Below are 12513 nucleotides of genomic sequence, written 5' to 3'. Positions count from 1 at the left end.
AAGTAAGTTAAAGCTCTTCCTTAGAGATCGAGCTCAGATCATGTCTAAGAACTAGCACACTGATAAATGTTTGTGTGGGAAAATAGTCTCCTTTTATGCAGAAAATGGAGTTTAGCCCACTTTTTAATCATAGGCAGCTTGTAAGTACCCAATAACACAGGCCGACAAAATTTAACCAACATTCAGACCCAGAAACCAGACTATATATTTCCGAAGGTTTATGATGCGCTGAATCCAAATCTGGCCTCAGAATTGCTCTATCAGCTCTGGTTTTTGAGATATCCTAACCTAAAAGTGCAAAAAACACCATTTTTGCCCATATTTGAGGTTATGTAGCCTTGCAGATGTTTTCTTTCACCAAAATTAAAGGATGGCATCTTTAAATACAATCCTTCTTTTTTCAAATGGCGTTTTGTTTGCTCAAATATCATTTTTTTTCGCAAAGATATCGCATTTTGAAATTTTCATGTTTTTTTTTGTATTTTTTGCACTTTTAGGTTAGGATATCTCGAAAACCAGAGCTGATAGAGCAATTCTGAGGCCAGATTTGGATTCAGCGCATCATAAACCTTCGGAAATATATAGTCTGGTTTCTGGGTCTGAATGTTGGTTAAATTTTGTCGGCCTAGATCCATTAAACACGAAAGATACGATTATCGTAAAAACTCAAACTAATAAATTAATTTTAGTTATGAATCCGAATTTTGCATGGACAGAGAAGCAGATATTAGTTTAAATTATTTCGGATACTTTTCCTTGTAGACTAGTGTATTTTATGATCTACAGCCCACTACAAACGATAGCCTACGAGTTGACGTGTTGTACTTTTAAATATATTTATTTTCCTTTGTATTATATAAGGAACATTCAAAAGGAAACATTTTTATAAAAGAAAGAATTGAAATAATAAAAACCATATCTCAAATTTTATAAGGAAATTTGAAATAGTTTGGCTCTGTAAGTGGAAGCATTCACTTTAATGATTTCCGTGTAATTTAGATTCGCTTTTTAAATTTTCAATATTTCTTTGAATTTTTCCAAACTAAAATTTGAGTTGAACTACCCTATAAAATTTAGTAATTGGTTTATCAAAAAATTAGTCAATCACAAAAAATTGCCACTGAAAGGATTATGGATGTAAAAGTTAATATACTGTTGACCACAACTGAAGTATATTTGGGAAACTTTTTGTGCTTGAATAAGATGCACGATTGGGAGAATACACAAAGCGCCGCATGTCTAGCTACCGCTATTTGGCTCTTATTGTTATTATTATTGATTGGCTGTTTGCGTACTGCAACCTGAATAGATCTACATATTGTGCTGCCATGTAGCGTACTCGAACATGTTTAGGGTATTAATAAATCTGAAAACTGCTGTAGGCTTAATTTCTACTAGGAGGCTTGGATTTATAGCCCCATTTCCCAGGTAATTTAGTCTGCGTGGTGCCACTGCTGGGCAGTCGCATAGAACGTGCTCTGCTCTTTCTTGTGCCTCTTTGTCTCTCCATAGACATTCTCTGGCACACAGCTGCAAGGCGTGGAACTCCGCCTGGCAAATGGAAGTGGGTTTTCCCATTGCAATTGTTTTTTTGAAATGGGACCCGGTAATTCCAGCCCCGGCACTACCGTCTTCCGTTTTGGACCCATCAGTAAACAACACCTGTGCGCCCCGTTTTAGGAATATTTCATTGTTTGTCCACGCTGAGCAGTCACTAATGACCACTTTGAATTGCTTAGAGTATTCTAGTTTCCTTTACATCTTGTCATGAACTGTCAGGCACGGAGAGTTCAGGATTAAACCCAGAATCTTTTCATGTCCTGTAAGATTGCCTTCTTTGAAATGGAATAGATTAGAAGGCTTCCTGCAGCTGTACTGATTGCCATCTCTTTGGCTATAAGATATAGTGGCCGCTGTGGGACATGCTCGCATTGCTCCCGTAACGCTCAGACAACTATTCTGTATACCTTGTTAAGTGCTATCTGAGTCTTAGTTTGGTCTACTTTTGGTTACCATACCAAAGAGGCATAGGTGATCATTGGCACTATTATTGTCTTATAAAAGCATGCCATTATCTTTGGCTGCATACCCCATGTTTCACCGTAAAACCTTTGGCATACGTATATTGCTCTCAAGGCTTCGTTTGTGATGTACGATAAGTGATTTTTCTAGTTCAAGGTTTTTTCAACGACTACTCCCAGATATTTCATGTCCCCAGATAGAGTTAAGTCGGCGTCCCCTAGTTTAAGGGTCTCTAGACTTAATTTCCTTCTTCGGGTGAAGGGTACCACACAAGTTTTGTTCGGATTTAACGAAAGTTCTTTCTCCCGGCACCAGTTTTGCGTAATATCGAGAACTAGTTGCATGCGATCAGTTTTTTTGGCTCTTAACGAATATGACAAAATCAACCGCCAAGCTGAGTCAATTTTACAGTTTTTTTAATTAATTTATTATTTTTTTTGTTTTTTGTTTAAAAACATTTTTTTTCAATTATTTGTCTTGTTTATTAACTAATCCAAATATTAATTTTTGTTTACTAGAGTTGACTATTTTGGCAGTCCCTTCTTATTTCTCTCACACATCTCACCTGGAATTAGTTCATCATAAAGTTACTTACACTTTTGCACTTATGGCTGGGTAGTGAATTTTTATTTAGCCATAGTGGACTGCAACTTCTTACGTGGTCTGATACACTGGACCGCGACCCTATAATTGAGGACTTCTAATGAATTTCAGCGCTTCTTCGAGCTTCCAATGCCTTTAGAGTCACGCCACTCAGGTGAGGGAGTAGAATTGCCTTACAGGATTCGTCAATTGGATCAATCCGAACTGAATTACAAAATTTTCATATAATATAATTTAAGAGTTATTTAAAACGTGACTTACAAAGCGTAGAAATATGTATCTATTTTTTCTTTTTTATAGCCATCAACTTTATATAACTGAAAACTTCTCTTTTATGCACTTATTGGCTCACATCGTAGTTATTGCACTTTTATATGAACTGCCAAATACATATGAAGCAATAATCAACTACAAGCAACTATAATCTGGTCTAAGCAACTGCTTGCATCAACTTTTGTAATTGCATAAAATGTGCATTTTAAGTCCCAGATAATAGTGTATGCAGTTGTTATGCCTGAAACAAATGTGCAGTACTTCATATACAAACAAGCACACATACATTTAAACATTTGTTAGAAAGTATTGGTAGATTTTTGACTGGCTTACGAAAAGTTGGAAAGTACTTTTTCAGATATTAAGCCAATTTGTGCGAGCTTTAGGCATTTACTTGCAATCATTTGATGGCAATTATTGAGTATTTTCCCTTTTATTTCAAATAACAGTATAAATATTGTCATGTATATGTATATATGGAAGTATAGTAGAGCAAAAATTTGAAATGATGAAAAATGTGAGGACACTCCACAAACGATAATCGGCATTCGGATGGTTGTGTAACTATTTTGGTTTTAAGAGAAATTCTGAGAATTTATTTAAAGTATTTTTTATAAAATATTCGTTTTTTTTACAATTTTTTTCAAATAAGATATTGTGTATTTTACCGTTTTCATAAATTGTTTTTTTTTCAGTTTTTGTTATTATTCTACAAGTGCATGCAGCTGTTATGCAACCGAAACTAGCTATGATATTCATACTTTATTTCTATTTTCTACTAAAAATACCTGATACGCTTTGCTGCACTTCATAATCAAATGAATACATTTTTTTATATAATTAAAATAACTAAATATATTTCTTCAAACCAGTGGGTAAGCAAGTGCGAGTCTATAACTACATAGAGATTAAAAAAAAATATTCAGTTCGATTCTAAATAGAAAATCTTCTCTTAATACTTAATACTGGGCAATGGCAAACACATACGAATGGAACTTTCCCAGCAACATTTAGAGCTTTTTCGAGAGGATAAAGTGGATTTTGTGCATCGATTCATCGCTATGGATTAAACTTGGGTCTACCAGCATGATCCCAAATCAAAACAAGAGGCTAAAGAGTGGTGTGAACCAGAGTTCCAGTCCAATAACGGATAAGCATCAGTTTTTTGGGATGCGAAAGAAATTTTGTTTGTGAATTACTTGCAAACTGGTAAAACAATAAATTCTATAAATTATTGTAACCTTTAGACCAGCTGAAGCAACCAATTCTTTAAAAAGTACCAGTTTGCAAGAGAAAAAATTATTTTTTCATCAGCACAATGTATCACAGAATGGCTAAACTCCATGAATTAAATTTTTTTTGGTGCTTCTTTGCATGTAAAATGGGCACAAAACAAAATTTTTGAATTGTTAAAAAGTAAAAAATATAATATATTTTGGCCGAACGAGGTTCAGCGGCAGGCTAATCACCTACCCAGCCAGAAAGCAAAATAGATTAACGAAACCAACGCAAGCCGGAAAAATACGAGGTTCATACAAAAATTGTCAGCCTTCAAAAAATGGTCTTCCAAAAATAGCTATGGCACTGGTGGCACGGGTTCCGGGACTCATAGGTGTCCGAAATCAAAAGGACAAAAAGGTTCTTGTTCAGTATGAATGTCGTTAGCATGTGAACTATGATTTTTGACAAAATGATGAACGTTCAAAGATGACAAAACGTATTTTAACCCCTTTTTTGGACATTAAAGGTCCGAAAAAAATACAAAAAAATTATGTTGCAAATTATCGTAGATCACAGGATAACGATATAAATTCTACGTCATTTAAATTTTATTTCATTAAAATGAGTTCAGTAGAACCAGCTATATCTGTATCCTTTGTCCTTGTGAAGACCATATTTTGAAGGTTGACAAATTTTTAAACAAACCTCGTTTGCACAAGAAAATGTGTCGTTACCTTGCTCATTTGTCGTTACCTTGCTCATTGCCGTTACCTTGAATGAACTGCAAGCGAAAGCGCGTATCAAACGACAAAGCAAACAAAGCAAGCGAACGGCAACGTTCGACATCTTGCTCTCTCCTACTTAAGTGAGCGTATATATGTATGTATATGCGCATATGTACATATATAAATTCACGTATTTGTATTTGCATATGCCTTATTGATTATTATTAATTTGATTTACTTGAAGAATTTAAAATAAAACCAAGTTTGTTAATAATACCTGTTGTTTTAATGTTATTATTATTAATTTTTTTATTATATATGAAGGAAAAAATGTATGGTATTGTAATATTTACCATATACCTTATAAGATATGTTGTATACTAATTATGTATATAAACATGCATATACATATACAATTTCGCGCAATTTTCAAAAAGAACAAATCTATATGTAAAGATGCATACAAATCATAAGGACATATCAAATATACGAATCTATTCCGTACGCAAGCAAATGTAAGCTAATGTGCTTGAACTGCAAGCGACAGCGCGGAACGAACGACAAAGAGCACAATCGGCATATATATGTATGTATATGCGCATACGTAGGTATATAAATTCACATACTGCATATGCCTTCTTCCTGTGTGCATGGTAATGAACCATTTCTCTGTTGAGAATAGGACACTGATAGAAAAAGTAGGAAATGAAAGGGAGTGTTTCGAGTATAAAGTGTCTTGAAAAAGGCAAATCGATGATGGTGCCTCTTAGTGTTGTTGACTTATTAACGTCTGATGCACAATCGAAATTGAACATATCTTTCATGAATTTGATAAATGTTTCGTCATTTTGCACGTTTGTGTAAATGTAACTTGACCTATTCCATTGCAATTCCATTTACCTCCTCCTCTATATCCATACAAAATATCTATCAAACAAATAAAATTTTGTTTTGAAAATTGCAACCATTCCATCAATATTTTCTTATGACGTTGTCACGTTAAGCTATCGTCAGTAAACCGACTTTACAGACAACCTCTTTTTTAACAAACGATCAAAAATAAAATACTCAAAACAAAAATAAAAAATCTTTGTTTTGTTTCCGTTTTACAAGGCGAGGGCCTTAAACTTCGAATTTTTGTAGCATACACCGTATTCACCAGATTTGGCCCCCAGAGTCTTGCATCTGTTTACAAACCTTAAACAATTGTATTGTGCAAATTTTTTCTCGATTTTATTTAAAAAAGAATTACAAATGCACGCCATAGGCTTAAATTTTCAATTTATATTTCAAAAATTTGCACTTGATTATGTTTTGTTGAAATCAGCCTCGAATCGAGGTTGTTGCCTCCGTCACCTACAAATTTACTAGAACATTAAACTCATTAGAGGCGTTGATGATGCAAAAACGCTCGGCAACCACGCCACACACATGCAGCACTGCCATCGCCAACAAATAGGTGAAAATAAAATAAAATGATATAAAATAAAATCAACGTTATAATGAACATTAATGTACAACAATTTGTACGAAAATTTTCAGCAACATTTGCACAAATACCATCATGTATTTAGAATTAGAAAAAAAAAAAACAAAAACAAAGAACACAAAACACGGCTAGGATGAAAAACCGATTTGGAAAAGCTGGAACCAGCTGCATGCCAAGCAAAAGCAAAAACTTCAGAAATGCAAACAAGTAGCAAGACAGCTGATGTAGCAGAGGCAGCGCAAAAAAAACACACTGAAAAGTACTGCCAGAACAACAAAACCCACTGGAAAGGAAGCATTAGAGAGTCAGTGGGCGGAATCGTGATGTTTTGTGGCGGAAATTCTGACGAAAGCATTGCAAGACGTAGACGAAGAACACAATGTGACGGCCATTTAACATGCAAAATAAACGCAGAGCATTGGGGAGGTACATACGAAAACGTGTGTATGTGTGTATAGGTGTGCACGTGTCAGGCAATTGAAGGCAGGTGTTGAAATTTGTTAGCCTACATTAAGGAGAGACGCAGTCGTTTAGCAGCAAAAACATGATTATAAGCGCTTTTGATTTAAAATTAGTGTAATAAATAAGTAACAGAAAAGGGGAGGTAATCTATTTTTGTTTTTATTCTTTTTTGTTTTTTGATTCTTCCTTTTCGAAAAAAGAAGGTAAAAGTTGATGTGCGGAGTAACAGTTGCTGGAAATGTGTAAAAATCGAGCGACAAAAATTAATGTAGAGCAAATTTGAATATTACTGCGAAAATTAATGTGACGCAGTAAAAAGACACAAAGTAAAAACATACACAGTTTGTCAAGAAAGTGTTTTGCACCCTTGTAACAACACTTTCTTGACAAACTGTATATGTTTTTACTTCAAGCGCTTTAACGTTTTATTTCTTCTGTATGTAGCAAAGCTGTAAAAGTGTGAAATCATTTCTAGTGCGGAATGGTTAATTACACTGGTCAACAGCATTTTTGGAACATAAAAACAAGGAAATATAATCCTGAAAGTACTTTACGAGTAGCAGTGTTTTATAGAACAAAATTATACTCAAGCGCGTCTCAGTTTTTCTTTTGGCAAGTTGCCAAATTTTGCTCATAAATCGCTTGACTTTACGTTTAAAATTTTTTATAAGCTGATTTCTGAAATATTATTGCCAAGTTTTTATTCTCTATTCAAGAATTTCATGGAGTTAATTATTGTGAAGCTTATCAACCGCCTTGCTTCCCTTTTTATCTGCCAGTTTAACTTTTTTTCAGAAAACTTCCTAAAATTCCTACCGAATGGAATGTTCAAGATCTAAAATCTTCAACGCAAATATTTTTCAGAAAATTTTAATGGAAATTACCGAAGCCGCACAAGCTGCCAGTATGCGTATTTACTTTCATTGATTCAAAATTTAAAAAGTAATAGCGCTAAAATAACATTTTTAACAGTGAATGAGCATTCAAGTGGGCATTCGATTGCAATATTTGCTGGGTGCGTATTTGTGTATCTTTCAGTCTCTATATTGTAGAGAAATATGCAAAGTTGCATTTTGTGTTTACTATTTTCCAAGGATCTAGAAAAAAGGTATTTGATTGATTTTTAGAGCAGCTCTATGTCAAGTGATCAAAGTATTCTCAGCATTGTAGTCAATTATTCCAAAACTTTTTGCTTTTTATAGGCTTGAGAAAAATAGGGAGTAAACTGAAAAAAAAAACAATAAACCATTTTAGTATTTTTGAAATGTATTCAAAACAGAATAAGTGGCTGTGATATTTTCAGAGCATTTATATATTTCTCAAGCGCTTATTCAACTCTGCGGTCGATATATAATATTTAAACGCCACTTGATAGTCCCTTTAAAACTTTTTCGCAAGTTTCCAAGTGTTTGAGTTCGAATTGTAAATTTAAAAAAAAAAATCCAAGACGAATTCAATAAGGTCGGTAGCTCCACACCAACAACAACGTTTCGTACATTTGGATGTCCCAAAAAATGAAAGTAGAGAAGATCGAACTACGCTGAACGGCCGAATGCAATTGGAGCTAAGCGCAAACGGCTATGGTGTGAATGGAACGGCTTTTTTTTGCTTCACTTTACGCTGGCATCCTAATACACAGGACAAAAAAAAACAGCTTGTCTACTGCTATCACCTTTAATAGATTCACCCTGAATAAATTACATGAGTGTTGCCGTAGTTTCGTAATTGATTTTGATTTGACGGATTGCTGAAAAAAATGAAAAGAGTCAAAGGGCAGCTTAAAGTGAGGAACAATTTATTGTAGCGATGACTAAAGTGTATTATACCGGTAAGACGAGAACATGGCTTAAAGTAAAATATTTGAGGTTATGTAAAACAAAAAAAGATTTAAATCAAATAAATACATAGAGAGACGAACAGCAAGCGGACATTAGATGTTGGCGCTCCGCTAGAATGGATTGTTTTACCGATTCGATAAAGGAATTTTAATAGAACTCGAAAAGCTATGGAAATACTTTAAATAAAATTTACAGAACTACAGACGTGTTTTTCAAAAATAACCAAAAAAATTTTGGAATAAAAAATTTTAGAAAAAAAAATGTTTAGGAAAATTTTGAAAAAGAAATTATATTTAGCAAAATTAGAAACAAAAACCAAAAACAGTGTTTTTGAAAAATTTTAGAATAAACATTTTATTTAGAAAAATTGTGGATAAAAAATGTTTAAATTTTAGAAAAAGAAATAGAAAACAAATTTTTTAGGAAAAAAGATTTTTTCAGAAAAATTTTGGAAAAAAAAATTAGAAAGCAGAAAAAATTCCAAAAAAAAATATTTTAGAAAAGGTTAGAAAAAATTTTTTTTTTTTAATTTAAAATGTAAAAAAAAAAAAATTTTTTAGATAAATTAATAAAAGAACTTTAAGGAATTCCAAAACAAAATTTTGTTGGAAAATTTAAAAAAATTTTAAATTAAAAAAAAATCTTTTTGTAAAAACAAATGAAAAAGAAAATTAAAAGAAATTTATTTTATGAAAACTTTTTTTTTCCAAAGATTATTAATAACTTAAATGAAATTATTTTTCAAGTAGTTTTACTTTTTATTATTAATTATTAACTACTAAAATTATTACAAGTCGTTCGCAGTTTACTTATTATTATCCTTAGTAGAAACAAGCGTCTGTCGTTGGTGTGAACTGAATGATGAAACTCCTAAGAGCACCCGCTGCTTATGCACGTTCGCAAAACGAAGACACCTACACCTTGCACGGCTCGAAATCATCAAATTCGACAAAAGACTCCAAGTATAGGCTCGCGGGCAAATACAATAGAGGGTTCCCCCTCTATTATGGTCCGATAATAATAATATTATTATTCTGCTTAGGCTAGAAATAAAAGCTGTGGCAAAACAATTTTGAGAATTACTGACTAAATGTCCGAAATACTTCGATCACCTGTATGTTATGACTGGACAGGATTCTATGACACCCCTGTACACTTCTTCTTCTTGATTGACACGATAATCGCTTACGCGATTTTGGTTGAGTTTAACAAACCCTGCCGGTCGTTTCTTTCTCGTGCCGATCGGCGCCAACTGGACACACCAAGCGACACCAAGTCCTTCTCCACCTGATCTTTCCAACGCAGAAAAGGCCTTCCTCTTCTACCAGAATCTGGTAGCATACACTCTACATTATGTTTTTTTCGGTTTAGTAATACACTGAAAGTTGCCAAATTCTGACTTATTACCTTTTTTGAAAAGTCGCTTCAATATTTACAATCAAAGAAACACAGTTTTTAAATGCACCCTCCATTAATTTAATTTTCACAATTCTGGTATATAGGATGATTTCCAGTATACATTTTTTGTTTTTTTCCAGTCGGAATACTTAAAAAACAAATTCTATTATATTTCATTACTTCCATTTCCTTAAATTTTGTTTAGAGAACTCATTCAGAAATTTCTAAAAGCTAATATTCAGAAATCCATATTTTCGTACAATTGTTCTTGTCGCCAGAATTACAGCTAACGAAAAGGAAGAATGAGTGCATTTAAAAATGTAGCTAAGTAAACTCTGAAAATGGCACAACTGTGCACAAAAACAATGCGTTTAAAAAATAACTAATTGTGAAAAGAACAGAATTGGCCACATGCCAGGCATGGTACATAAAAAAATATATAAGAAAGATAGTAAACCAACAAAAACGTGCGCACACTTACAAAAATATTGCTCATAAAGTCCAGCGAACAACAAAATGTCAACAAGTCAATGTCAACCACTTTGTTCTCAGATGCAAATGTGGCATTGCCAGCCAAAAAGGAAATGCTTAGAAACAAGCAAAGGCGGGGTGCAACCATTGGAAAGATAGCCGATGACGAGGAAATGGTTGGTTACTTTTATACGACATAAAAAATAAACATAAAATTAAAATTAAACTCAAGTAGAACAAAGGCAGTAACGTAAGAGTGAGAGTAGAATAGGCAAAATGAAGTACATATTTTTTAGAATTCGTTAAATAATTTAAATATTTATGAGCTGTAGCCAAATGAACATCGATTTTGCCTTGAGTAAACGAATTTGTTGGGCGAAATAATAACTGAGCACTAGGCCAGGCTGCATTCAACACCTTCTCAGCAAATGCTTTGCATTGCTGAAGATTTTACGAGAGCTACTTCTTGAGAATCTAAGCGGTTTTGCCACAGTCTTGTTAGTGGGTCTGATTGGATTCGTCACACGATATGAATGGCTTAAATGCATGTAGAGATAGGCCGGGAGAAACTGTGCTTAGCACTACAAAGGATCCCATTGTACATGGAGTGAAATAAGGAAGATTATAGAAAAGAGAATTCGAAGAAAAACGCATATTTGTATAAAAAATATGTAAAGCTAAACTTTGAAATCACTAGAGTTCAACAGTTGATTCTATCAGGTTCAGTGAGAACTGAAGTAAAAGCACCGTGACATGTGCAACGTTTGTGTTCTCCCAAGCGGAGGTCATTCACTATTTTTAACAAAAATAGAACTAATTTCACTAGTCGAGAAATTCAAAAAATGTAGTAAAATCGAAAAATGTCTAAACGTCTTGGGAAATTCTGCCGGATAGAAACAAGCCTACTAAGTTGACTGGTACCCACCCGAGATCTGTTTTACATCAAATTGTCAAGAAAGAATATTGAAGCGTAAATTTAAAGTTTAGTTTTTATAATTTTTTCTTGTTAAAAAAGCTATTTTAAAATTTGATTTTAAATAATTTTTGCATAATAAAAAGAAAAAACCTTTCTTTGGTCGTGTTGGTACCAGTTTCATCATACTGCGTAAAGTTCAAACCATATTTTCGAATTTCGAAAATTTTACATTATTATTCAGGGCAGTAGGTTTGCCGCCCATCAACAGAATTTACTAAAACAATTATAAGAAAATTGTGTCAAAAACTGGAGTAGTAGTTTTTAGTATTTTGAGTTTTACTGGCTGTCACTAAGTCAGAATTAAAGTATTTTTACTTAATATTTTACTCAAAATAAAGCCCTTATTTTATTACTCTAAAAATGACCAAGGGCTACATTATGTGGGCTGGGTCTGAATTGTGTTTTAGAAAGGCTTTAAAAGCTCGCTGAAATTTATGATTTAATTTGCCTTAAAAATATTAAAAAATTATCGTGGGTAAAATCTTTGAAGTACCACTCTGGCACTCCCCAAATTATCGTACTTCCTTCAAAGTATTCTCAATTTATTTCTAAAAAATAGATTTCAAAAATTGCTTAAAACGAACCCCTAACCCAATCATTTGACAAAAAAAAATGCTACACATTACCTGAATGATCCGATAAAATACAGTGTTTTCTGCAGCATTCACTAATAACTTCATTTGTATTTGATTTTTTTATGATGTATGCATGTATGTGTTCATATTCTTACAATAACAAAAACGAAACAAGTTCCAAAAATGTCATTTGTTGCAATAATAGTGCCAATGGCACCCCAGTCAAATTTAAACAGATTCAATGGACTTCTATATGAAATAGTTTTAAATTTACTGAGTTCTATTTGCAATGCAGTAATCATTCACACAAAGCACAAAGAAAACTCATTTCAATTCGCAAACATTAACTCAATTCCATCGCCGTTTCTTTTATTTCAGGCCAGTAGTTCTAAAGCTATCTTGACTTCTTTTTCTCTGCCACGTTAATGACTTGAACGCAAGTATTTGTTAAGCAAATGGT

Source organism: Anastrepha obliqua, chromosome 3 (assembly GCF_027943255.1).
Source record: "Anastrepha obliqua isolate idAnaObli1 chromosome 3, idAnaObli1_1.0, whole genome shotgun sequence".
Classification (NCBI taxonomy): Eukaryota; Metazoa; Arthropoda; class Insecta; order Diptera; family Tephritidae; genus Anastrepha; species Anastrepha obliqua.
The sequence above is the reverse complement of the archived record's forward strand: the minus strand, read 5'-3'. Positions refer to the sequence as shown.